Here is a 27,453-nt window from a genome sequence, read left to right as displayed (position 1 = left end):
CATGAACGTCCAAAAGGGCGAACGGCAGCGGAGAACATTAGCGACGAGCGAAAATTGCAGATGGCGTAAAAAGTGCGCTGGCATCAGCAACAATGTTGCATGACACTCTGGCTAGAGCAGATGAGTGCGGTGGAATTGTAACGTCTTCGGCAACAAATACTTTATCTTCAGGTTCACGAGCGTCAAGGAGAGGGGCATGACACAGCGTTTGAAATTCCACTTGAGCACGAAAACACTCGATGACGGCCTTATTAGCGGAAAGGAAGTCCCAGCCCAAAATAACATCATGGGAACAAGAACACAGCCCCAAAAATTCGACGATGTAGAGGAGGCCGTTGATCACAACGCGAGCAGTACACGCAGCTACAGGCGTGTTGCGGTCGGCGCTGGCAGTACGAAGTGACACGTTTGACAGTGGCGTCGTAACTTTTCTGAGCGAACGGCAAAGTCTGGCACTAATAACTGAAGCTGCGGCACCATTGTCAACGAGGGCGAGTGCAGCGACGCCGTCCACAAATACATCAATAACGTTAGTCGGAGAAGGGAGAGGCCTTGATTTGTTAGTGGGTGACGCAGTTCTTGCCGTTGGAACTGCGGCGATTAGTTTTCCCGTTCAGGCGTAGAAGGACGACGACGCATCGGCGAAAGCGAGTGGCGTCGAGGTGATGGCGAAAGGCGGTCAACAAGAGAGCGGTGGTCCGAGTAGGAAGACATCTGGCCAGGGTTCTGAGGCACGGAGGACGACCGGTACGATGAAACGTATGGTTCGTTGTCGAAGCTGCGGCGGTAGGATGTTGCGCGGCGATGGCAAAATCGTGCAACGTGGCCAGGTAGACCACGCGCAAAACATATTGGTCGGCTGTCAGGAGTGCGCCATTGTCCACTGCTGTGTGGATACCACGGCTGAACGAAGTGAGGGGCTGGACGCAGTGGCACGGCTGATGGGAATGGCGCAAAGGTCTCAGGTGGTGACCATGCGAGAGCCTCAGCATAGCTGAGAGGTGCAGTCACCTCGGGAAAAGCAACGGGAGTCGGCACCGGCGGAGTCTCGCGGGCAGAAGGGAGAGCTGCGCAAACTTGCTCTTGGACGACCTGGCGAAGGTTGGCCGGCAAAGGCGAGGGTGCTGGCGTGGCTGAGGACAGCAGCGAAAGCTGACGAGCGACCTCAGCACGGACGAGCTCTTTTATCTGGCGAAGCAGAGAGTCCATCTCAGGGGCCGCGGTCATGCTCGCGAGGGCTTCGTCGGACACAGGTGGGCGCTGCGTGAGAAGGCGCTGTTTGCAGAGCTCGTCGAAACTCTGGCAAAGCTCAATGACTTGAGAAACAGTGCCTGGGTATTTGGACAGCAGCATATGAAAGGCATCGCCGGAAATGCATTTCATGATGTGGCGTACCTTGTACGCCTCCGCCATCGTCGGGTTGACATGCAGGCAGAGGTCAACGATGTCCTTTATGCAGCAGGTGAACGTTTCACCAGTTTCCTGGGATCGGCTTCGTAGGCGTTGTTCAGCGCAAAGTTTGCGCACGCCAGGGCGGCCGAAAACATCTGCGATGCCGGTTTTGAAGCTAGCCCACGTGCTTAGATCGGCTTCGTGGTTTTTCAACCACAGCTTGGCGACACCCGATAAATAGAAGTTCGCGTTGCCGAGCTTGAGGGGATCGTCCCATTTGTTGGTGTTACTGGCGCGCTTATACGATTCCAGCCAATCTTCAACGTCTGTCTCATCGGTGCCACTGAAGATATCAGGATCCCGCTGACGCTGTGCACCGGCACATACGATGGCTGGAGTAAGATTTAAAATCATGTGACTGTACGAAGGAGACCTTTAACATTTTTTTAAATGGCGAGAACAAAAAAGAACAAGTGTTGCAACTCCGTCTCTTAGCAATACAAACGAGAGTAAAATTTTGTCATGTTCACCTAATATTTCATCTAAAGCTTACAAAATTCGTGCATTGTGCAGTGCTCTGCATTGTACATAAATTTAAACATGCCATAAATTTGTGCGTACGGCTCTTGAAAAAACCTTGTAAACATTGCAACAGTTCACGTGGTCTGTATATTCATTTATCAAATTTGTCCGCTTGAGATGGTTCAACAGATGCAGTTTTAAGAACAGCGACATCTTTTCGATGCAGAGTTACGGATTTGTAAACTTCGTGCTTCAATTTTTTTAACTTACCAATGCTAAGGAATATGCTTTATTTCCCAAGCCGCCAAATAGAATACTGCTTGCAACACTCACTGGAATTTAAGCTTGTCTTAGAAGTGCAACGAATTGTATTCAAATCAGCTTAGTGGTTGTCTCGTAAAAGCATTACTGCGTTTCATGTGTGTTTGAAAAGAGAAATCGGAGTTGGCCTCGAGCTCGATTTTCCTCGTACGAGGGGCATAAATAAAGTTCGACAAATATGATAAAGCAGCAGAAAGGGCGATACATACGTCCGAGAATAATTAGAGAAATTTATTCCGTGATTTCCAAAACCTCATATGAGTGACTACGTTTATACGGATAAAATTTTAACTCCAGCCACGTCTCGGGACAACAGTTGTCTGTGCTTACAGCTAAACCTCGCTAATGATGCAGTATTTCTATTAGGAGGCATCCACAAAAAACTCGAAAAAAACAAACATCTCTCCTTCAGGTGCTGCTTGTTTGCGGACTGTACCGCGCGTGGTACGAACCGGCTGACTGGTGCTCTGGTGTATGGCTCCTGGTCGTGTCGTCAGCAGCACTGGCCGGATTCGAGATCTTCCACACACTTGTGCACATTGCCTGGCTACATCGGCATGGAGCGTGTAAGGTCACACCTTCTATGTAAGTTTACGCACTACTGCGACAACCCATTCACAGCATCGCGGCAGTGGAGGGCATGAGGTTTATAATTTAGTGTATGTGTGATAGTCATTGCAATGAAAGTTCATTGAATATTACGGCCGGCGGCACCGATTCGGACGCAATAAGTGCCAGCTTTACTTATTGTTGTCAGAATCTGCGAAAGACTAAGTAATGATGTAAGCACAGTCAAGTAGTTCCAGTGAATAAACACTATCTAGAAACCTGTCCCCGAATGGAAATGAAAACTATAAAATGCATACGCAGAGCTTTTTTAATAATGTGACGCATTTCTTGGCGAACATTTGCCACTTTGAAAGTATCTATCTATCTATCTATCTATCTATCTATCTATCTATCTATCTATCTATCTATCTATCTATCTATCTATCTATCTATCTATCTATCTATCTATCTATCTATCTATCTAGCCGCCTACGTCTTGGTACTCTCATGGTCGTTTCGTTAACTTGGTGTGTACCAAAATTGGCATAGTATGCCAAGAGTGTATGATGAAAATAGACGATAGGTCATGACTGTGCGTCATGTTGGTCATGAAACAGCTGCCTTCGTCTTGGTGGTCTCATGGTCGTTTCGTTAGCTTGGTATGGAACTGGAAAGGGTTGGGACATGTGCAATAAGTGAAGGAAACACTAAAAGGATGATGGTAGAAGTCATACTCATGCGCATGACTCAGCGAAAATGACAATGACTCAGCGAAAAAAGATTAACACTCAAAACCCCTGAAATCGATTCAGACGTGGGTGTTTATTGAAGGAAATACTAAAGAATGATAACAGAAGTCATAGTCAGGAGCATGACTAAGCAAAAATGACAATGACTCGAAAAAAGATTGACACTCAAAAACCACTGAAATGAGTTCTGACATGGGTACTACACAGTGAAGTGAATTCTTGCACTTTCTCAGGACCTTCATCGAGAAAGTGCAAGAATTGGGTTGAAGATGAATATGCAGAAGACAAAGATAATGTTCAATAGCCTGGCAAGGGAACAAGAATTCAGGATCGCCAGTCAGCCTCTAGAATCTGTAAAGGAATATGTTTATCTAGGTCAATTACTCACAGGGGACCCTGATCATGAGAAAGAAATTTACAGAAGAATAAAATTAGGTTGGAGTGCATACGGCAGGCATTGCCAAATCCTGACTGGGAGCTTACCACTGTCGTTGAAAAGAAAAGTGTACAATCATTGCATTCTACCGGTGCTAACATACGGGGCAGAAACTTGGAGGTTAACAAAGAAGCTCGAGAACAAGTTAAGGACCGCACAAAGAGCAATGGAACGAAAAATCTTAGGAGTAACGTTAAGAGACAGGAAGAGAGCGGTGTGGATCAGAGAACAAACGGGGGTAGACGATATTCTAGTTGACATTAAGCGGAAGAAATGGAGCTGGGCAGGCCATGTAATGCGTAGGATGGATAACCGGTGGACCATTAGGGTTACAGAATGGATACCAAGAGAAGGGAAGCGCAGTCGAGGACGGCAGAAAGTCAGGTGGGATGATGAGGTTAGGAAATTCGCAGGCGCAAGTTGGAATACGCTAGCGCAAGACAGGGGTAATTGGAGATCGCAGGGAGAGGCCTTCGTCCTGCAGTGGACATAAATATAGGCTGATGATGATGATGATGATGATGAAGTGAAGGAAACACTAAAAGATGATGGTAGAAGTCATAGTCATGAGCATGAATCAGCAAAAATGACAATGACTCTGCGAAAAGAGATTAACAATCAAAAGCCACTGAAATTGGTTCCGACAGAAATGATAGGTCATTATATGAATGTCATGACATGCGTGTCATGTAAATCTTTAAACAGCCGCCTACATCTTGGTGCTTTCATGGTCGTTCCGTTAACTTTATCGGCTCCCCGCACTCTGCTTCGCATAACATAGATTCCCACAGAGTGTGGGATCTGCCGTCTTTTATTAAAGGCATAAACACCGTCGCCTTTAGCGCACTTGCCACACAAAATTCTGCCACCATACAAGATGTAATAGCCACTTGCCAGCTAGCGCCTAGAGTAACTTCAATCTCTACGGCTATGCACGGATAACACATACCTTCGTCTGCCTTCAGCAGTAGAATTGCGCATGATCATACGTGATATCGTTCGGAGGGACTTCACGGACGGTGCGCTTCCTGTGCGACAGAACCTGGCGTCACGCCTTCTGCGACCGGCTTAGGCGAGATAATCAAGCAAGACATCGCCTCTGCGTCGCGTGTAACGTGCTCCAACGGCCCCTGCGCTTGACAGGTGCCAACATATGCCGACGTCGCGCCATTCCCTCCGGTCACCGCGGTACCTCTACCAACGAACGACTATGTCCCTGTGGCTTTATTGTCGCCACCTGTGCGCCTACAGCCTTACCGCTCCGCTCCACTTCCTGCTCGACCCTTTTGCTACTACTGCGGCTACCGAGGGCATATCTCCCGGTTCTGTCGACGGCGTCAACAGGATGAGCAACGTGGTTATACACCCGAAGAGCGCACAGGCGTTCGTCCAGCAACGGGCTACCAGAGAACCTCCTACCGCTCTTCATTTTCCTAATCACCCTCTCTTCCGTACCCTACCAACACGCCTCTCTCGCTGCAGGTCGCCTTCACCACGTCGTCGTTGCGTATCACCTCTCCGACCTGCTTCTCATGTCTCCAACGCCCACTCGGAAAACTCTCCGATGAAGTTTTAGGAGGGGAAACTGCATCCAACGCCCACTCGGAAAACTCTCCGATGAAGCTTTAGGAGGGGAAACTGCATCCAACGCCCACTCGGAAAACTCTCCGATGAATTTTGTATGTGTTTACATGCTTCCATATTTCTATGTACACCCACCCTGCTATGATCTGACTTCAGATCGCAGTATCTATAAATAAATATCTATAAATAAAATAAGTTTTAGGAGGGGAAACTGCATCCAACACCCACTCGGAAAACTCTCCGATGAAGTTTCAGGAGGGGAAACTGCATCCAACGCCCACTCGGAAAACTATCCGATGAAGTTTTAAGAAGGGAAACTGCATCCACCGGACAGCCTACAATTCCTCCAGAGCAACCGTCGAACTTGTCAGTGTTTACGGAAGGTGTGCCCGTCAAAGCTCTCATTGACACAGGTGCCGCCATTTCGATTATTCGGGCAGACTTTTGTTCCCGCCTCCGGGAAGTGACGACGCCTTATTGCGGCCCGCCTCTTCGTGCAGCGACCAACGCCGTTCTTCGTCCCATCGCACAATGTGCAGTTCGAGTATTCATTTATGGCATGCGTCATCACATTGTTTTTGCTGTTTCCCGAGTGTTCCCACGAAGTTATTAAATGGCGAAGCATTTCTTGGCGAACGTACATTTGCCACTTTGACAGTATCTATCTACTATCAATCTATCTATCTAGCCGCCAATGTCTTTGTTCTCTAATGGTCGTTTCGTTAACTTGGTAGGTACCAAAATTGGCATAGTATGACAAGAGTGTATGAGGAACATAAATGATAGGTCATGACATGAATATCATGATATGTGAGTCATTTAGGTGATGAAACAGCCGCCTACGTCTTGGTGCTGTCATGGTCGTTTCGTTAACTTGGTATGTTACTGGAATGGGTTCGGACATGGGAACTAAGTGAAGGAAACACTAAAGTATGATGATAGAAGTCATAGTCAAAAGCATGACTCAGCGAAAATGACAATGACTCAGCAAAAAATGAATAACTCAAAATTCACTGGAATGGGTTCAGACGTGGGCACTAAGAGAAGGAAGCATTAATGGATGATTGTAGAAGTCATAGTCATGAGCATGAATCAGCAAAAATGACAATGACTCAGCGAAAAGAGATTGATGATGTATGTTGTTTTGTGGCGCAAGGGCCAGCTATGACCAAAGAGCACCAAGTGAAAAGAGATTAACATTCAAAAACCACTCAAATGGGTTCGGACATAAATGATAGGTCATTATATGAATGTCATGACATGCGTGTCATGTAAGTAATGAAACAGCCGCCTACGTCTTGGTGTTTTCATGGTCGTTCCGTTAACTTGATCGGCTCCACGCACTCTGCTTCGCATAACATCGATTTCCAGAGGGCTTGGGATCTGCCGGCTTGTTTAGTATGCGATTTCTTGTCTTCTGTTGTGACTCGGGTAGATTTATCCCGGCGCTGCTACCAGTTTGTTGTGACTCGGGTAGATTTATTCCGCCGCTGCTACCTGTTCGTTGGGAACGGGTGTTGTTTAGGCCGGTGGCCTTCAGCCAGAGGGATGAGTACATCCGGCAGTAGGAGCGAGAGAAAAAAGGGTTTATTCTACATATTTACAGTGGCTCCAAATATGGAAGCCCACTCCATGGGAGAGCACTTTGAAAGTCTCAGCTCACTACATGTCTGAGCACATATCGGAATACGTCAGGACACACCACTGCACTCAGGGTGTCTCCTAATAAAACATCGGTCTTCCCTAGTTGACCCAGCTAGGGAATCAGATGACCTTGATGCGACCAATCAGAGGGGTCGTATTGTTCACCGAACTCCGCCTCTAATGTTTCACCTTCGAAGCAAGGACGAGACAATCCGGAAGCAGGTGGTTGACACTCCTTCCACGAAAGGCGGTGACTTAGTTTTTTGCCCTCCAACGGTCATCTTGCCAGGGTCGAGAGAATGGCCTTCACGCTAATCCCCGCTTCTAACGAAGGGTGGCGGTTGTGGTCGATCGCTTCTAGGTGAGCTTCTTTGTCCGAACGTCACTGCCACTGTCGGGCCGCGTCGCCAAGTAGGCGGCCGCTGAAGAAGGGGGTGGAATCAGGGGAAGCACTCAAAGAATGCGCACTGCCGAGTTGGGGCGCTTGTTTGGCCGTCTCGTCGGTGTCTGGCACTGTCGCCGTCTGGGCGACGCTCATGAAAGGGCCTGCCTCGATGGGAAACAATGAAAGAATGCGCCCGGTCGATTCAGGACGCAACACTTCGGAGTCATCTGCTATCTCTTGTCGTGAGCGACTCGTACACCTGAATGCCATCGGTTACTCTCTTCCTGATTATGAAGAACGCATGCGCCTCGTCACCTCCTCCGATTATGTTCTTTGGTTTTATAAGTGTCAATTCTAGTGACATTCTGGATGGCGGCGTTCTCATTCTTCCCTACGGTCATACGCTATCTAGAGGAATTCTTATTACTCCTGGCCTTGTTCGCTTCTCTCATGACTCTGCAATCCTCACCGCGTTAAACCAAACTACCGAACCTCGACTGCTACCCCGTGGATCAAGTGTAACTTGCTGTTGATGCACAACCTAACGCAGTTGTTGCCCTTTCGACTGTGCTAACAGAGTCAATGTCGTCGCCACTCACTGCCTCTCCACACCGCTGTCGGCGACGATAAACCCTGACCTGACCCCTGCCCAGAGTCGCAATCTGCTCGCGTGCCATATCGCGTGTCTCATAAGCAGTGCGAAATCATCGAGGAAAATGCTTCGGACATGCTTCGACGGAATATAATACGACCTTCCTCGAACCCCTCGTCCTCTCCAGTTGTTCCAGTGCAGAAGAAAGACGGTTAAGCGCGTTTTTGTGTCGATTACCGTGCCCTGAATAAAATTACGCGCAAGGATGTTTACCCTTTGCCACGGATCGACGACGCACTAGATTCTCTACATGGTGCCAAATATTTTTCAAGTCTTGATCCCAGCTACTGGCAAATACCGGTGTCAGAGTCCGACAAGGAGAAAACCGCTTTTGCCACCCCAAATGGGCTATACGAGTTTAATGTGATGCCCTTTGGGCTCTGCAATGCCCCTGCCCCCTTCGAATGCATGATAGACAATGTCCTGCGCGGTTTAAAATGCATTTGCTATCTCGACGACATCGTAGTGTTTTCAGCCACCTTCCCATGCCTTCAAGCACGTTCCAACCTGCCTCGCAAACGCCGGCATACAGCTCAACATGAAAAAAATCTACTTTTGCCGGCAAGACTATCGAAGTCCTGGGGCACCAAAGAAGGCAGTTGACCGGAGCCTGAGAAACTTTCCGCCTTCCTTGAGTTTCCTCGTCCTCTGCGCCAAAAATACCTGCGCAGTTTTCTCGGACTGGCTTCGTACTTCCGGTGCTTCATACCCAACTTCGCTGCACTTGCGTCTCCGCTCTATCAACTCCTCTCAAATAACGCGCCCTTCGTTTGGTCCGCCGAATGTGAAAGTGCCTTTTTGACGCTCCAGCCGGCACTGACGTCCGATCCGGTAATGTGCCACTTAAAGTGCAGCTACTATCATTCTCACTGACGTCAGCAGTCATGGTCTTGGTGCTGTTCTCCTGCAACGTGACACAACCTTGCGCTAACAAGTCATTGCTTACGGCAGTCGGATGCTGACTGCTGCCGAGAAGAATTACACCATCACCGAACAAGAGTGCCTTAATTCCTGTTGTTTGGACAGTGCAAAGGTTTCGGCCACACCTCCTCGGCCGCCACTTTACAGTCTTCACTGACTATAACTCACTGTGCTGGCTATGGTCGCTAAAGAACCTATCGGGTCGCCTTGGTCGTGGGTGATCCGTTTGCAGGAGTATGATTTAGATGTTACCTCAAAGATCTGGAAAGAGTCACCAAGACGCAGATGTTCTATCTCGTTGCCCTTTGCGGAGCAATAATGACTCAGCATCGCCTAATCGTACTGATGTACAGCCCGAGCCCACTTCATGACCCTTGCCTGTCTCAAAGCTCGACTGGCTAAAACCGAATCACCAATCTGTCCTTGTTCCCCACCCACATGCCGACCCATACTGCCTGACTATTCTCGACCACATGCAGGGTTCTGCTTCACCTCCGAACACCCGACTCCGTCGGCAACTTAAACAATTCAAGCTTCACGATGCGGCTTTGCATCGCTATATTTATCACATTGATGGCAACAAATGGGTACCCATCATATACCACGTTCTCTGCAACGTGAGGTGCTTGGAGCCGTTCATGATCCGACGGCAGGTCATCTCGGATACCACAAGACATACAACAGAATACGAAGTCGGTGCTCGTGGCCTGGCCTCTCTTCTGCCGTACCCAGGTACGTCGCATCATGTGTTCTTTGTAAACGCCGCAAACGACCTACGACTGCTCCTTATGGTCTTTTGCAACCTCTTCCTTGTCCCGCTTAGCCTTTCGCGGTCGTCGGAATAGACTTGTACGGTCATTTTCCCAAGACCTCCAATGGCAATCGCTGGATTGTTACGGCCGTAGACTATCTGACACGCTACGCCGAGACCGCCTGTTTACAATCTGGGAGTGCCGCTGAAGTCGCCGATTTCTTTCTATGCAACATCCTCTTACGTCACGGAGCTCCGTGCGTTCTCCTCAGCGACCGCGGCAAAGCCTTCCTCTCGTCTCTTCTTACCGAAGTTCTGCGTGCCTCAAACACCGTTCACTAGACCACTTCGAGTTACCACCCGCAGACCATCGGCTTGACAGAGCGTTTTCATCGTACCCTATCGGATATGATTGCAATGTAAATCAGCCCCGACCACACCAACTGGGATGCCATCGTGCTGTTTGTGACATTTGCTTACAATACGGCTGTGCAACACACCACCGGCTTTTCTCCATTTTTCCTCGTCTATGGCCGCTCACCTAGTTTCGTTCTGGACGTCTCGTTCCTTATGGCTCCCGTGTCCTCAGCAACGCCGTTCTCAGAACAATTTTTGTCTCACCTCGAAGACTGCCGTCATCCAGCCCGCATTAACACCGACATCGCTCAGGATGTTCGGAAGCATCACTATGACTCGACTCACCGTGTTGTCACTTTTTCCCCTGGAGACGAAGTTCTTCTATGGACTCCTGTGTGCGTTCCCGGTTTATGCAAAGGAACCAGCTAGGTTGTTCCAAATTTCAACAGCGCTTGGAAAAAAAGAATACTTAAAACAATTTACAAAAGACTGGAAAGGAACAATATTAAGTGGGTGGGAACGCCGCGTCGCACGCCCAGTGGAATGACTAAAAGAAATCGGTGCTTGAATGCAACTTTGGCTGTGTACAATCTTATGTAGCAAAGTGGTACGTCCAAGTGTGCGTCGATGAGCCAAGGGTTCTATTGATAATGCGCATGCGTGAGATGAGGGAGAAAAGTTGCGGTGATATCGGCGATAAATGAACCGTATTGCTTTCTTTTGTATGGCTTCAAGCTTAGGAATGTCACGTGCAGTGTAGTGTGCCCATACCACTGAGGCGTACTTTAGTAATAGTCTGACGAGGGATTTATAAGCTGTTAATTTGCAGTCCTTAGTAGAGCACTTGAAGGTTCGCTTTAAATATCCCAGTTTCCTACGAGCCCTAGCGCAAATTGTTTCAATATGAATGTGCCATTTTAGGTTTTGAGTGAAGGTAACTCCAAGATATTTGAAGGCATTCACAGAATTTAGGTAGTGCCCATTGCAGCTATAACTGAAACTGAATGGTTGATTTTTATTACTGAAAGTCATTTGTACAGTTTTTTGGTAATTAATACTCATTTGCCACGCGTTGCTCCAACCACAAAAGGACGAAAATACATTGCTAAGAACCTCTTGATCTTGTCTGTTGGTTACTCTGGTATAGAGCACGCAGTCGTCAGCGTACAATCGCACTTTGAGTGGTGTGTCCCTAATGACCTGTGTGATATCATTAATGTAAATAATGAACAACAGGGGCCCAAGGACCGAGCCCTGCGGTACTCCGGAAGTGACTGTGGCCGACGATGACTGTGCGTGATTAAAAGTAACATATTGAGACCTTAAATGCAGCCAATCAGCTATCGAGCCGAGTATTTTTTCATCGTTAATAATTTTACTGAGCCTAAAAAGAAGTTTTCTGGGGCATACCATATCAAACGCTTTGCTATAATCTATGAATATGACATCTACCTGACCTCGATTATTTAGAGCCGAAGCGATATCATAAGTGAATTCAATGAGTTGAGTAGTTGTAGAAAAACCAGAGCGGAAACCATGTTGACTCCGCGACAATATGTTATTAGTAGTGAAATACTGAAGAACATGTTTGTGAATTATGTGCGCTAAGAGTTTGCAACAGGTACACGTTAATGAGATAGGCCTGTAGTTGGAAATGAGTTGAAAACTACCCGATTTAAACACAGGAACTACATTGGCGATTTTCCAAATGGCCGGCACATTACATGTCTCTAACGATTTACAAAAAAATCTCACAGTTTCGCCCTAAGGGCGAAGCAATGAATGCGATAGCAACACAGCAATGTCATACAATGTAAGGTGAGCGGCTTTGGTAGCAATATGAATTGTAGTAAACATGAGCTGATTAAGTAAGCAGGTGTGCTGCGGCGTAAGTAGACCGACATGAAGAGAGACTCGATGACCACGAGAAGGCGCGTGTGAAACGGTGGTGTTGATGAGAAGCGCTTCCCGTGGGCAGCGCGTGCGAAGGGACACACCTGTAGCGCTGCACTGCCGATCCGGGCAGCATTACATGTGTAGCGTGCGTTGGAAAATGTGGCCCGACTATTACTAACTGAATGAACAAGCGTGGTGTGAGCGCGCACAAACAAACATGAATAGATCACACTGAATGACTGCAGACAACGACTGTCAAAACGCTGGCAGCAAGCAGCGGGCGAAGGTACGTGCGGTCTATCGCTTCAACGGAAACTGAGCGGCCAGTGCATAAAGGTCAGAGCCGTGTGGAGATAAGAGACCGTGCGGTCGAGCGACGAGCGCGGTTGTTGGCACAGTAGAAGTGCCCCCCCCCGCTCCCTCCGGCGCTCGCTTCCCGCTACGTTGCTTGCGCGTGGCAGATTGAGTGCGTTCGCTCTCCGTGATAGCGCGCGTCCCCGCACGCTTCCGCTCGGGCATACGGCGCGCGGTGAAGATTTTATCTATACGGAACCTCACGGCGACGGCGACGGCGACGGCGACGCCGACGGCAGAAATCCGGTTGAAGTGTCCATATAATTGCTATCGCAATAAAAATATGGTTAGATAATGTGCACTCCATTCTGCATAGCGCTTCAAAAAAAATGTCACAGTTTCGCCCTAAGGGCGAAGCAATGAATGCGATAGCAACACAGCAATGTCATACGAAGTAAGGTGAGCGGCTTTGGTAGCAATATGAATTGTAGTAAACATGAGCTGATTAAGTAAGGAGGTGTGCTGCGGCGTAAGTAGACCGACATGACGAGACACTCGATGACCACGAGAAGGCGCATGTGAAACGGTGGTGTTGATGAGAAGCGCTTCCCGTGGGCAGCGCGTGCGAAGGGACACATCTGTAGCGCTGCACTGGTGATCCGGGCAGCATTGCATGTGTAGCGTGCGTTGGAAAATGTGGCCCGACTATTACTAACTGAATGAACAAGCGTGGTGTGAGCGCGCACAAACAAACATGAATAGATCACACTGAATGACTGCAGACAACGACCGTCAAAACTCTGGCAGCAAGCGGATACGCCGCAGCGGCGAACGTACGCGCGGTCTATCGCTTCAACGGAAACGGAGCGCATAAAGGTCAGAGCCGTGTGGAGATAAGAGACGGTGCGAGCGAGCGACGATCGCGGTTCTTGGCAACGTAGAAGTGCGCCCCCCCCCCCCCCCCCCCCCGCTTCCTCCGGCGCTGGCTTACCGCTTCCTTGCTTGCGCGTGGGAGAGATAAGAGACTGTGCGGACGAGCGACGAGCGCGGTTGTTGGCAGAGAAGTGCCCCCCCCCCCCCCCTGCTCCCTCCGGCGCTGGCTTTCCGCTTCCTTGCTTGCGCGTGGGAGATTGAGTGCGTTCGCTCTCCGTGATAGCGCGAGTCCCCGCACGCTTCCGCTGGGGCATACGGCGCGCGGCGAAGATTTTATCTATACGGAACCTCACGGCGACGCCGACGGCGACGGCGACGGCGACGCCGACGGCAGAAATCCGGTTGAAGTGTCCATATAATTGCTATCGCAATAAAACGTGTTTGGTATGCCATCCGGTTCGGCACCTTTAGTAGTGTCGATGTTCAAGAGAAGGTTATAAATGCAGGTATAACTGATTTCAATTTTTGGAAATGAAGCCATTTCCTGGATTATGTCGGGAGTGGTACCATTGTCATCTCCAAACACATATTTGAAATAGCCATTAAACGTCTCCGAGATTGTCGAAGGGTCCGAACAGGACACATCATTTATTACGAAGGATGAGGCGCAGACGGTATCAGGGTTGATGGTTTTCCAAAACTTAAGTGAATTATTTTTCATAAAAGAGGATAATGTGGTATTAAAATTCGCTGCTCCGTGTAGCATGCGCGCACTGCATCATAGCGCAAACGTGCAGCCAGAATTTTTCTTACTAGGTTTCATGCGCTTCTTGCCGCAGACTATTCTCGCCATTTATTGCAGTAGTTCTGCGACTTACACTTGTTCTTCGCTGTTATCTCGTGCAGGTTGAAGCCCATCTCGTACTTAGTCGTCGTCGCCCTTTTTCTCGCCATCGTGTACGACGCTCGAGAAAGCGTTATCAGGCTCAACTCTCTCGGAGGCGTTCTCGTAACTCTAGTCATCGCCATAGCTGCATCTGACGACTGGTCTAGGGTACGTCGGTGAAACGCTGTCACCTCGACTATGTATAGTATAGCAAAATGGCGTTCTGGAAAAACTATAGTATATTATGTCTGTAATCTTGAACCTGCCCATCTGCTTGGATCCAAGGGTCTGTAGTACGCAATAACTACTCTGGAACGAGACTCGTAATAATTTTAGCAGTTTGAAGTGTCCAGTTGACACGCATGTGCAGCAGCCACTGCTTTTCCCAGAGATTCTATGATGGAATACGATGAAGAAAGTCATGATAATGTACAGGACTTAATCCCATAACTAAACCGCATCTGATTTCAAAGACATCATTATTTTTAGAATAGTTATATAGTTGAAATTCCGAAGGTATATCCCTAACTACGGACCTCAACAGTCAAAATAGGGTTCCGCGCGCTGCGGTTACCTATTAACTGACGAACGATTATGGCGGGCAGCGGTGAGCTCTCAAGTTTGTCAGTGATCCTCCCCATTGAGAGCTTCCATATGCGTGTTTTGCATCAGCGGGAGTGGAACCGCCTCACTGACCACCAGTACTTTCTGCAAGGCAAAAAATTCGCCTGTCAGAGAGAATACGCGAAATTTCTGCTGGCAGCGAGCTACGCTGGGAACGGCACCGAGCAGACCGCAAAAGGATAATCCTTACCTGTTGCTGGGCTAGTTACTTATTACGGCAGCAAAGACGCGAAACCAAGTGAATAAACACACGGGCAGGGAGGAACAATCATTCCCGTCCGGTAGTTTCTTAGCATTGTTTCGCCCCCCGTAATGAGCGCAAAAAGAATCAGCTGGTCTAGGAGGAAGTCGTGGCTTTCCAGAGAAGGTGCTGGGCAAAGAGAGCGGACCAACGCAAGCACCCGTATACAGCAGCGAAAACGAGTGGTGCTGGGAACGGACATATTGTGGCAAATCGTAGGCCTTTCCACATCCGTGACGCAGCAACAACTTCCCAAGCAGGCTGGTGACTGCCGGCTTTCCTAAACAGTGCCTCACAACCCGTACACTGATCAGAAGTGTGCTGAACCGCGCTGGTTGGTACATGTGTTAAGGCATAGAGCAAGCCAAAAGACGGGACGATTTGTGGACGACTGACACAGCTTTATCAGTCGTCTGCACTTCGTCCCGTCCTTTGGGCTTTACTATCCGTTTTAGGTGATCATAACAGTTGCAAAACTGAATTGATTGATTGACATCGTAGCGGATTACTCGGGATTAAATCAAATGATCTAACCTTCTTTATTGTGCTCCTGAAGCAAAGTGAGGTAGCGTTTTTAATTTCGCCTCCATCAAAATGCGGGTGCCACAGCCATCAATTCAGCGTGTGACCTTGTGCTCAGCAGAGTCAGCACGACACCATGCAGCTGCAAGGACGGCAGCAAGAAATATGGCAGGCTTTGTTGACGCCAAGAAAGCCATCGCAAGTGAGCTGCGCAGTGCGACGGTTTTAGGGGGGCACTTTCTCATTCCCTTATGGCCGTCCCTTATTCCGCAGTGCTCGTTTTAATGGGATAGCATTATATGCCCCATTAGGCGAAAATCCGGCGGCGGCGTCGTGCCTGAGCGACGGTACCAATAATTGCCGATGGAGCAAACAGCAAGAACACGTCAAAATGCTCGGACTGACGTAATATTTCTCAAGGAGGTTTCTGTAAACAAAGTAAATTAATGGCTTTGAGAAGAAAATTTGTTACAACTCGGACTGAGTTGGAATCGAACCCAGGTGTGCGAGATGAGCACGCTTCCCCGACGCAACGGCCGCTTGACCGGTTGTCAAAAGGTGTGCGTGCGTCATTGCACACGTAAGGTCGCAGTGCTAACTGTAAAGGTTTCACCAAAGGGACTATATTGCATTCCCACTCGTAAGGTGTCCTAAGTGCCGATTTTTTTTTTATTTCTTTTGAGGGCGTACTGAGCTGAGCCGCGCTAAATGCCCGGCGCGTCGCACACTCGTTTAGTGGACATGCCCGACGACACCAAAAGAGCTCCGAATGAAGCATGCATGGGCGTAGAACATGTGGTGGAGACCGCCTGTGTCATCGCGTGTGTGTTTTCTTTGCCTGCTCTGTGTGTGCTTCTTGCGGCAGTTAATTGTGTCACTCATATGGGAGAAAGTTGGGCCAGTTGGATTTTTGACATCTGATGCATTTCCAGCGTTTAGGTGGACACAGGAAATGCTATGAGAAGAAAAGACAACAAGACAGGAAGGACGCTGGTCTTCAGTTGATTTTACTGCCCGATAAATACACCTGTAGGTCTCGCCACAACTGACGCCAGAGCTTGAATAGTGGCGCGTGCTTGTAGACACTCGTCATCGATGTGTGGCACAATGATTTATAGGCAGATAATCGCCTCAATTCATTGCCAGTGTGATGTAAACAGCGCTAACATATTTAACGGACTGTGTTGTGATGCCGTCGACTTCAAGAGTGAATATATGCAATTTTCATCTTTGTACTTTCCCGGAACACGTGTTCTGTGAAATAAAGGTGAGCACTGGCATTGCTTACTGTGGCCTGCAACTTGAGATGATTGCCTGTATCTGCTCACAATGAGGCCTCTTTATTCTGTCGTTTATGTACCACCCGGCTTGGCCAACGTAGCATGTGCCACTTGACAGGAGAATGCTATAAGGAACACCTGTACTACAAGCAACGAAAGTGGTTATAAGCTTATCTTTTTTGCGCAAGCAGGACCTTTGAGCCGTTTGTCGTTCATGACTCGGCACATACGATACATCCGCTCCGACGCTGAGAACGGCACTAGTGGGCGTCCTTTTGAGGGGGTGCGTCAGGTGGTGCGCATCGGTCCTGGCTGTTTATCTCGTCGAGTCCAGATATCTTTTCCTTTGGGTTCCCTTTGGGAAGGCTGTGTAGTACAATGATCTGTTTCAGAAAGCCTCAGTGGCTGTATTTGTTTTTGATAGCTCGTTGCCAATCGCTGCTCAAACGACTTATTGAGGGCCGAGAGCAGGCATTGGGTAGCTATGCCGCGCTACTACCCATTTTACAAGCCAAATTTTAATTCAAAATGCCCGTTTTTAGACGTGCTTGGTACATCTAGCATACGTGCTCGCCGAGAAAAGTCGGGAGGCTCGAAGTACAGTGAAACACTTTTGAACACTGTTCTTAAGGTGTTCGAACGCTCGGCACCCGCTCTTAAATTCACACATAAGATGCCTGTTAACGGCCGCCTGAAGTTTCTCGAATATTTTTTTTTGGTAAGTACGTATGCTGCCTGTATCAACCGCATTCGAAAAGGGGGATTTCAAATTATAGTTGAGCTCATTAAAAGGTGGTCAAGCGTGGTACAGCAGCCCAATGCCTGTGCTCAGTCCTCAGTAAGTCGTGTAAGCACCGACTAGTAACGAACTTGCAAAAGCAAGTACAACAGCTGAGCAAGGCGGGCTTTCAGCAACACACACCTAATTGCCTCTGTGCTAGACAGCCTCCTGAAAAAGGTCAAGTTCAGAGAACTGAATGGGAAAGACGTCTGGACTGGGACAGATAAACGGCAACCGGGGCCTTATCTGGGTTACTTATACCTGTATATATATATATATATATATATATATATATATATATATATATATATATATACAGGATATATGCACACGCACATATGAATAAATATCTATTTACTATTATAGACTACTAAATTACATATGGGTGTCTTTTCCGCCCTTCTCATGCACTATCCATCGCTGCTTCACAGATCGACTGGGTGCTGGTGGCCCGTGGCATGACGTCACAATACGCTATTGCCTTTTTTCTGCTGCGCTGGACATCCGGCCGGGCGGTACTGTCCTGCATCGCCGGTCTTGTGACGGGCTTCTTTGGTTTCGCGACTGATGGCTCGGCACATCTGTTCGACTACCTGAGCACAGGCCTTAACTTAAGCGCTGTGACGAATGCTTCCTCTGGTGATCCAGGCGTCGAGTACGCAAGCCTGAAGCCCATATTCGCCTTTCGGGTGAGCTTGTTATCAAGACCTCATAAAACACTCCCATATTTGTGCCTTTTGCCATGAGTGTACTAGAAAGAGTAATTTTTTTACGCGTAACAAACTTTCTGCAGTACCTTTTATAAAACGTGTCGAATGAGCCTGATTTTAAACGACAAATCTCCAATAATTTCGAGCATGTTTTCTAATGAACATTGTACGAGCAGAGCCGAATCTTCCTCAGTTCTGCGGTCGTCCGCTCCAGCGGGGTAATGGCGGCCAAAATAGGCCGCTACCGAAATCCGCCCCTACGATAGAGCAAATTACGCCGAGATCAGCAACGAATTGGTTTCAATCTACAACACGTGAATCAGCTTTTGAAGATCGCTCTGTACAAAACATCTGGCAGCTTTTCAAAAATAAGCTGAACAACCTCGTAGCACAGTTTTATTCTGCTATTCACAACAGGCCATGGAATACGAATATACACTCAAAAAAACTAGACAACATATCCAAACGTCTCCCGCTCCGCTAAGCTAAGGTTCTGGGAAAAAGCTCCTGGGAAGATATTAGGAAGCAGAACAGCCCATCTTGCTGCAATTCACCAGCAGAAACATTTATTTTTTAAAATTAAGATTTACCTCGCGCGATAACCAATAGTAGGAGAATACCGAATTCCTCCAGAGCTCATGTTACGATGAATGTCGGCGTAAATGTGATTAGCATTGAAGCCCTGTAGCGGCACACCACCACCAAAACGCGCCATGGTGCGTATCCAGCTTTTCTGGTGATGATGATGATTTATTGGCATTCCCTTTGAAACGGGGCGGCATCACCTAGCCTACTTGACTTAATCAGCTTTACTATACATGTTCTTCGTCTAGCATTTTTGTATACCTCTCATTATTCTTTTTCTTTTTCAATAATTTACCTTGCAGCGCTACCTATGCTTTTAAGAGATCAGGTCGTACCCATCTTTTCCCTGCTTTTTTTTTCCACCAGTACTCTAATCGTCTCTTGCTCATCTCTACGGCTGATCTGTTAATGTTTCCTTCCACTTTAAACCCAAGCGCTTCTGGGAGTTGCACGTTACCTACGGTTCTCGCTGGGTGGATCCCGTCGCATTCCATTAGGATGTGCGGAGTGGTCTCTTGGTCTTTACTGCAGCATACACATGCCTCATCTAGATCCGAATATTTGCTCCGGTATGTTTTGGTCCTTAGGCAACCGGCTCGAGCCTCAAATAGCAAGGCACTGCCCTTTGTGTTATCGTACAGATTTTCACTTCTAATTTCTTTCTTCTCATTCTTGTAAATCTCCATTGTCCTTTTCGTTTCCATTCTTTGCATCCAATTCACGGTCTCTATTTCTCTCACTTTCTTTCTGATGACCCCTGGTTGTCTATTTACAGTTTCGATTATCCTGTACTTGGTTGCCAACTTCCTTGACCTCTTCCTCCATTCTGTGTCCACGCTTTTCATGTAGAGATACTTGTGCACTTTAGCCGCCCATTTATTTTCATCCGTGTTCCTGAGCCTTTCTTCAAAACTAATTTTGCTCTGTGCTTCTCTGACTTCAAAAGAAGCCCAACCCATGTCACTCTGCACTGCCTCATTTGTGGTATTACCGTGGGCTCCCAAAGCCAACCGACCTACTGATCTTTGGTTAACTTCCAAACCCAACACAATATCCGATTTTAAGCATAGAATGGCCTTTGCGAATGTTAGCGCTGGCACCATTACACGTTTCCAGATCCCACGCACCACCTCAGACTTATTGTGGCCCCACAGTGCTTTGTGTTTCATTATTATTTCAGATTTTATTATTGGCAATAAAGGTATTATTATTATTATTATTATTATTATTATTATTATTATTATTATTATTATTATTATTATTATTATTATTATTATTATTATTATTATTATTATTGCTGCATTCCGCTTCCCCTTTATTTTCAGATGATCTTTGTGGTTGCTTGAGTAACCACTGAAATGGTTTCGGACATCAATAATAGGTCATGACATGAATGTCATGACATGCGTGTCATGTGACATGCGTGTTATGTGACATGCCTGTCATGTGATGAAACAGCCACCTACGTCTTGATGCTCTTGAGGTCGTTTCGTTAACTTCGTTGGCTCCCGGCACACTGCTTCGCATAACATCGATTGCCACAGGGCGTCGGATCTGCCGGCTTTTCTTCTTTGTGTACAATTAATGCGAAGAGCGACAGAAACGGCAAGAAAATATTGCGGCTCGTGAGCGTCAGTAATTCATTCCGAAGCGCCGTCCGGTTTAGCTTTGAAATGAACCGGAGAAGGCTTGGCGACGATATCGGCGCCGTCGAGCGATCAGCGGCGGTGAGGCTGCCGCACAAATGAGTCCCGGTCTCAACCTCTCTACGGTAAGGAAATCTCACCGTTTGCGAGCAAAACCACCGTCGAACGGCGGCCCGGTGAATGGCAAACGGCATGCGGTGAGTTACCGTGCCGGTAACGCGGAGGGGCCTTAAGCAGGAGACACACGGTACGATTCGGCGTCCGATCCGATGTGCGACGCCGCATGCTCCGGCATGCGGCATACGACGATTCGGGGCACACGGAACGGGCATCCGAACGAGCAAGCGGCGCCTAAGCTCCGCCCAGATCTTGCGCCCCAGCTTGTACGCTCGGAAGACTTCGTATCATCGTCGAGAAATACAAAATAAACAACTTTGCGCAATGCGGCTTCGCTTTACGCGAACACTGTCACTAAAATTACGTCTTTGCGAACGACAAAACACTTCGCAGCGGTGTGTTCTCCACTGACGGCTCCGCCGACAGCCAGCGATAGGGCCGGTAGGCCTAGCTCGGCGGACGCCACGGCCGACGGCTCTTGCGATCCAGTCCGAGCTCGTCGAAGTGCGCTTATTTTATTGCGATAGCAATTATATGGACACTCAAAAGCAGATTTCTGCCGTCGGCGTCGCCGTCGCCGTCGGCGTCGCCGTCGCCGTCGCCGTCGCCGTCGCCGTGAGGTTCCGTATGACGTCATTTGGAGATGAAATCGTCGCCGCGCGCCGAACGCTGTATGTGCGAGTGAAAGGGCGCGAGGGGCGCGTCTTTCACGGGGAGTGAACGCACGGCGGAGAACAAACGCGCGTTCTGCGCCGTGCTCGCTTAAGGGCTGCAGAATTAGGCGTCTCGTTTCTCCTTTACAATCACCATATATGTAGAGCAAACGCGCCTTCTTCAGACGCGCGAGAGGCCGTGGGGGAGGGGGAAGGAAGGGACGCGACGTTTAGCTGCGGCACCAAGTGCCTATTTATATGAGAGGCTCCAGCAACAGTCACCAACGCCGCACGCATTTAGAGCTAACGCGGGCAAAACGCCGATGGCGTCGACAACAGTTCTGCGTGTTGTTGCTACCAAAGCCGCTCACCTTACTTCGTATGAGATTGCTGTGTTGCTATCGCATTCATTGCTTCGCCCTTAGGGCGAAACTGTGACATTTTTGCCAACACGATTAACACTGTACGCGTAGGTTACCCGTAATTAAATACACTCGGATTACTCGATGCCGTCGATGCGAAGGGCAAGCGTGCAAGCTAAGCGAGTAGCCTCGCTCAGACAGTCGGTGTGTGCTGACTACCTGCGAAATGCTGTCGCATCGCGGCTCCCGGCCGATCTCGCAAATAGCTGGGTGCTAGTACTAGACGCTGTTTTGCAGAACAGGAACAGGGTCGAGATAATTTTACCGAACTGGTAACCATTTCGTGCCAGAGACGAATTGTAGCAATGCTGTTGCAGCCGGCAAGAAAAAAAAAAAAAAAGTTGTCGCAGTTTCACCTGAAAGGCGAAGCATCAATTGCGATAGCAAATTTGTAGAGAGCTATACGGAGTAATGATATTAGCTTTATCAGCTGTATAAACTTGGACATGCAGCAGCACCGGCAACACGCAGAACTATTGTCGACGCCTTCGGCGTTTTGCCCGCGTTCGCTCAAAATGCGTGCGGCGTTGGTGACTGTTGCCGGAGCCTGTGATATAAATAGGCACTTGGTGCCGCAGCTAAACGTCGCCTCCCTTCCCTCCCCCTCCCCCCCTGCCCCTCCCCCTCGGCCTCTCGCGTGTCGGAAGAAGGCGCGTTTGCTCTACATATATGGTGATTGTAAAGGAGGAAAGAGACGCTTACTTCTGCAGCCCTTAAGCGAGCACGGCGCAGAACGCGCGTTTGTTCTCCGCCGTGCGTTCACTCCCCGTGAAAGCGCGCGTCCCTCGCGCCCTTTCACTCGCACATACAGCGTTCGGCGCACGACGATTGGCGCTGAGCCGTGCTCCCTCAAGGGCTGCAGAAGATAGCGCCAACCTTTCCCTTTCCCTCAAGAACCACTTACCACCACCACGGCGACGATTTCATCTCCATTGACGTCATACGGAACCTCACGGCGACGGCGACGGCGACGGCGACGCCGACGGCAGAAATCTGCTTTTGAGTGTCCATATAATTGCTATCGCAATAAAAAAAAAGCGACGAGAAACCGGCCCGCCGGCCCCGCCTCACTGGAGGGAGCGTCAGAGAACGTCACATGCCAGGCGCGCTGTCATTGGCTGCGGCCAAACGACGGTGCGATTGTCGGACGCGTCGGACGGTGAAAATCTGTCCAGTTTGTCGCACGCCGGGCATCCGATCCGGCGCTTCGGCACGGCAAAACGCCTCGGTTCGGCTGCCGTTCCGGCGCGTCGGACGCCGGATCGGACACCGAATCGGACCGTGTGTCTCGCGCTTTAGCCGCGACTTCGCGCTTCTCGGCTACCCGCTGTTGCTGCCGTGCCGGCCTGTGCTCCTGCGAAGCGTAGCGCTATGGACCCTGTGTTGTACGCACGTCTAGAAAGGCCAACACTGTCGGACTCTGTTCGCGCAGCTAACCAGACGGCTAAGCACGACTGTGTTGGAACGCGTGCGATTTGGCACTTGCGTTGCGGGCTGTAATTACCGATTCGCAAGTGCGCACACGCGAGCAACACGACCAGGAAGAGCAGGGAGCGCGCGTACCTGTTAGCAGACTAACCGGAAGTCGCAGGTTCTTGTTTGACCAATCGACATCGTCCACCCTAGTGATGTCGCGACGACCGCTGGGCATACCGGAAAGGCTCGGAGAGGAGCACGGCATTGTTTTTCGATTTCGTGGCGCGCCCGCGGCGCGTAGCCCTGCACCGTTTGGCGTTGTTGATCGTGACGGCATTTGGAACTTGATGCGCGTGTTTACTTGAAATGTTCAAAACACATCGGAGGTGGTTTGGGGCCAGACTATATCCGCGCCTTTGGCTCGGTCACCCGGGTCAGTGCGCTCTTCGACGAGTGGAGGCCGAACGCATCGAATCTCTGCTTACTGAACGGAGACAACTAGATAGAGAAAACCGGCTTGACTCGGAGAATACTTCGCATTAAAAGAACACTGCGGGTGCGCAACGGCTTTGGCACAGCGCACGAAGCAGCTTGCAAAGCAGGCTAACTCTGGGTAGCAGACGTTCGGGACCTCTTCGGTGATACACGGGAAGTATACAAGCAAGGGGAGCAGACGACCCGGGTGCTGGTTCTCTAGTCTCCAAAGTAAGTCACTTCTGGCCGTTGGTAATGGCGGCGTTCTTTAGACCGAAAGCTCTACTACACCATGTCTCGCAATGCCATTAATCGCGTCGCAATGACCTTTAACCACCGGAGGGCAAGTGTGGCAAATGTGACGTCACGCCACGTGATCCTCTGTGGAGAGGCGTCGCAGCTGCGCTCGCTCGGAGCCTCACCGCTGCGGTACCACGTGACTAGGCAGGCACCACGCTGCTTCGCAGGTGCTTGGTCGCTCAGTCTCGCCATGAATGGCCGGCCGTCCGGGCCGTCTGTGCGTGCGCTTCAGCGCAAGCGACAGGCTAATGGCCTGTACACGGTCGAGCCGCTCATTGCCGCAAGCCGCACCGCCCTCGCGCGGTCCGCTTAAAATGGCTGCTCTGACGTCACGAGAGGCGGTCGTGAACTTTTTCCAGCATGCAGCATGTATGCGGCGACCGCAAACATGGCGCTGGTTCGAAGCGAAACGAAGCGCGAGGCCTAGGCGCCTAGGCTGCTGTGGCAGTTTGGTTTTTGTGTGTTTTTGGGGATCATTGTAAGAGTTATCGAGCACTCGCGGAGATAGTCGTCGAACGCAGCAATCCGCTGTACCCTGCCTGACCTCTTTAGTGCGTGCGTTCGTCAACGGCAACAGACGGAAATCTGTTGTGTTTACGCGAAGTTCGGAAGCAATGAAACCGGCGATTTCGTGTGTGTTAGGCCGTATTTCGCGTGTGCAGTACCCGCAGTACAAACGCGAAGGCCATCACATACACGCGCATACTAAGCATGACACATGCTCAGTACGCGCCAGGATGAAAAGGAGTGCGATCGCCCACCTCAGCGTATGGTGTGCCTAGGTGTTGTGTGCGCGCGCTTCATCGCTGCGAAGCGCGTACGTGTTTGTGCATTGTGCAGTGCTGTGTGTTGTTTTTAAGAAGTGACGATACGACCTGTAGCGATGAGCTTTATTGTCGCGTCATCGCAGCCATTCGTAATGTGCTGTTTGTGCCTGGCTTCATGTGAGCTGTTTTGGGGGCTGCGATGCGCCTTGGTGATCGTGAACACGTACAGAACATTTGAGTGCTGGGGTTCTTACTTTACGAAGTGAAGGGTACTGTTACGTATACGGGCAATGTGTCGCAGTGGTGCTAGGCGTTTAAATGTTCTTTTGTGCGATGTACATATGCTCTGAAGTGAACCGTGCATACAGAACGGTTTGTACAGAACATCAGACCCAAAATTCAAGGATGCCAAAATTCAAGGAGGCGGGAACCAACCGTACTTGTACACATACATTGAAAAATAATGAAACTTCTTTCTCCTTAGCCGAACTTTCTTGTAGCTAAGCAGCTGCTGACTTGGACACACACTACAAGCTATTTAGGGTGCTTTTTATGCATGTGCTCTGAAGTAAACACTGCAGAAGCACTGCTGGTCGTTTGTGCTCTTTGCATCTCAGTATAGGTATTGTATCAAACCAGCTTTCCTTGCTTTGGAGGTTGACAGTTTTCCAATACCATCTAAACAGCACTAATTTCGATTTCTTCACGGGAAATTGTAAAAAAAACATGCGCTTTTTGCGAGTGTGCAGACGATTGCGCGTCTTACATCTTAGTTGCAGTACTCAAATGCGTAAGGAAAGAAAAGGGGTTAAACAAAAGGGGAGGTTAAGTCGGCCTCAGGGGTTGGTTACAACCCCCTCCTCCCCCCCCCCTCCTCCCCCCCGTCGGTGCGCCACTGCATCACGTACCATACTAGAGCAGAGTAGGAAATTAATGATGCAGTGAACAATGAAACCTTCGTAGCGTTCTGCATCGTCAATGCATCACCATCGCTACTGCTGTGGTGCCATCTGCTAAATAGAAATCGAACCACTTTTACTGCCTGTGTAGTCCACTTTTACTGCCTGTGTGTCAAAACAAACAGCTGATCTCAATAAGAACAACAAAAAATACCTAATACTTTGTCCTCAGCGTGAGATGAGACTAGGCCGTGATGGATATTACCATTTATTTCTTGCTGTCAGGACGTACAGCTAGTAAAAGTGCAAATTGGAATTGGATTGAAGTGGATGGTCTGGGCTGCATGGGTGGTGCCATGTTGCTGCGTAATCACGGTTAGGGTGGCTACTAATGTTACCAGTGCTAACCGCCACAGTAATTCATAGTACAAGATGGGCATGCGAGAAGGGCCTAACATCTGTGAATCTTTTGTGAACGTCACCATGTAGCCTCGCCAAAGGACAACAGAAAGCTAGGCAACATGACAGACGTAAGGCGTGGAATTCACGAGGGAACAATATTTAGCTTCATGCACCTTCGCAACGATCCATGTCCTTACATTAATTATCTGCCATCATGTCAACAAACTCATTAAGTTCGACTTGTCAATATAACATGGATGTATTATGGCATTGTCATGATCTAAATAAAAAAAATTGAAGAAAGGTGCATCAGGTGTATTGCAAAAAAAAAAAAAAGAGTAGGAGGTGAACCCTGGTTTCTTATATGGGAGTAGGCAAGAGAGAAAGGTCCTTTGCGTTGCTGGTCGGGCAAAGAAAGAATGCCTCTGTACACGAAGAGCAGGTCATGTTCTACTACAGATTCTTTGCTTCTATTTCGGCTGCTACTATGCTGTTTTAAAGAATTCTTGTGGTAGAATACTCCTTGGAAGACACTTTACAACTTTTATAGTATAACTAAAATTTTCCACAGGGCCCTGGTGAACGGTCCTCTTAAATTTCTGAGGGGCCCATCAAGGGGTTGTACTAATTAGATGAGTTGTTTCTATGTAAACCTCACATTGACAAGCTTTGCAAACATGTCAGCAAGGCTTGCTCAAGTGCCGAAATTGTTTTGATACAGAAACCCTTCGAGAAATTTATTTCAGCTTGTTCCATAGCCATCTGTGGTACTGTGTTGCATCTCGGGGCCATTCATACATTGAGCCAATTATAAAACTTCAAAACAGGGCTGTCCGCTTTATGACTTCCTCACATTACAATGCTAACACAGCACCGCTCTTTCAACGCGTACACATTTTACCGTTTACTTCATTACTAAATTTTTAAACTCTTGTAATGGTTAATAATAGCATCGTTACTGACTACCCACTCTCTGCTACCAACTTTACCGAATCAGGACGCTGTACACGCAGTGCAGTAAAACAAAATTTTCTGGTTCCAAAGGCCTGTAATGTGTGTGGTAAACGGAGAACTTGAAGTGTTGGAGTAGTCGAGAGGAACGTTCAGCCCACAGAGATAATTAAAACTGCATTTTCGTGATCTTCTTTCGTATGTTTATTAATACATTCACCGCTTCCTTTTTATCTTTTTCTGGTGCATTTTCCTTTACTTGTAGATGTTCAATGATACCGTTTGCATTTCGAAGATTCTTTGTATTGTATTCGCTAATTCTTCTAATGTAAAGTGCATATTATTGCTGAGTTTAAGTACATGTGTCTGTGCTAAATTAACTGCTTTGCTTCCTCTACATAGTTTTCTTATGGATCGCAACTAGCCTCGAGCTAGGGATCCCAATGTATTT

The sequence above is a fragment of the Dermacentor silvarum genome, chromosome 2 (genome assembly GCF_013339745.2).
Source record: "Dermacentor silvarum isolate Dsil-2018 chromosome 2, BIME_Dsil_1.4, whole genome shotgun sequence".
In the NCBI taxonomy this organism is placed as follows: Eukaryota; Metazoa; Arthropoda; class Arachnida; order Ixodida; family Ixodidae; genus Dermacentor; species Dermacentor silvarum.
The sequence above is the reverse complement of the archived record's forward strand: the minus strand, read 5'-3'. Positions refer to the sequence as shown.